This window comes from Schistocerca piceifrons, chromosome X, assembly GCF_021461385.2.
Source record: "Schistocerca piceifrons isolate TAMUIC-IGC-003096 chromosome X, iqSchPice1.1, whole genome shotgun sequence".
In the NCBI taxonomy this organism is placed as follows: domain Eukaryota; kingdom Metazoa; phylum Arthropoda; class Insecta; order Orthoptera; family Acrididae; genus Schistocerca; species Schistocerca piceifrons.
Window position 1 is genome coordinate 645,821,011 of NC_060149.1, and position 1,269 is coordinate 645,822,279.

Sequence of the window (1,269 nt, forward strand, 5' to 3'; positions counted from 1 at the left end):
ATTATAGACCAAATTATACTTACAGGGACAGGATTTTAATAATACTTACAAAGCATATTTTGTGCAGACATACACTTTTTAAATAGAACAATGCCTATTGACATTAACAAACTAAGAGTAGGGTAAATTAGAATGTTAGTGGTGTTTGTTGCAGGTTTCTAGTGCGAGTCATTTACGAAATATCGTATTTTGAAAAGTTCCCACTCCGACATTTGCACAATATCTGTGGCAGCACACACTAAAGAACAGTGCAAGTGCATACAATAGTTATGTGAATTCTGACCAGTAACGAGACAACTGACTATCACAGCTGACCACCGGCAGTGGCGATACGCGCCTCCAGTCTGGTATGGAACGACTGCTGCACACGTGCGAGCATTTCAGCGGAGATGTCAGAGCAGACCGCAGTAATACGTCGTTACATATCATCAGGTTTAGTTGGTATGTCTATGTTAAAAGCTTCTTTCAGCTTCCCCTACAGGAAAAAACTACATGCGTCAAATCCAGAGAACATGCCGGCCAAGGTACGGGTCCTCTGCATCCAATCCAGCGATTTGGAAATAATTCGTGAAGACATGCTGTAGTACGTCGTGCACTATAGGCTGGGCAACCATCATGTTGGTACCAAAGGTTCCGCCCAGTCTGCAGAGGGCCGTCTTCTTGCACCCCTGGAAGATGGTGTGTTAGGAGGCCGTGATAATTGTGGGCGTTCAGTGTTCCGTCTATGAAACATGGGCATATGAGCTGATGGTTCACTATCCTACTCGACACGTCTACACTCCATGGATGCTGACGTTCCACCTGACGAAACCAACGGGGATTGTCAACAGACCAATAGTGCATGTTTCGACGGTTTACCTGGCTATGACTGGTAAATGTGGTTTCATCACTAAACAATACATCTGGAGTATTTTGTGTGAATGCCTATGTACAGAAGTTAACACGATTCCCATAATGGTTTCCATTGAGCTCTGGATGGAGAGAGATGTGACATGGATGTCACCAATGTCGATGAAGAATGCGTAGGACACTTGCTTGATTCATGCCACTTCCTCGTGCGTTTGCGCGGAAGATAATGTGCGGATCAACTACAATTTAGCAAGTTCCCATCTTCTGTCGCCACTTGTTTCCTTGTATTACGTTTTCTGCGTGTTAGCTACCACTTTCAGGTAACATATTGAAGAGGTTGATAAACAACTACCGCATACACCACACAAGAACGAGCTGCATCCTTCCTATATTCTCCGTATATCATGGGCATGTCGGCTT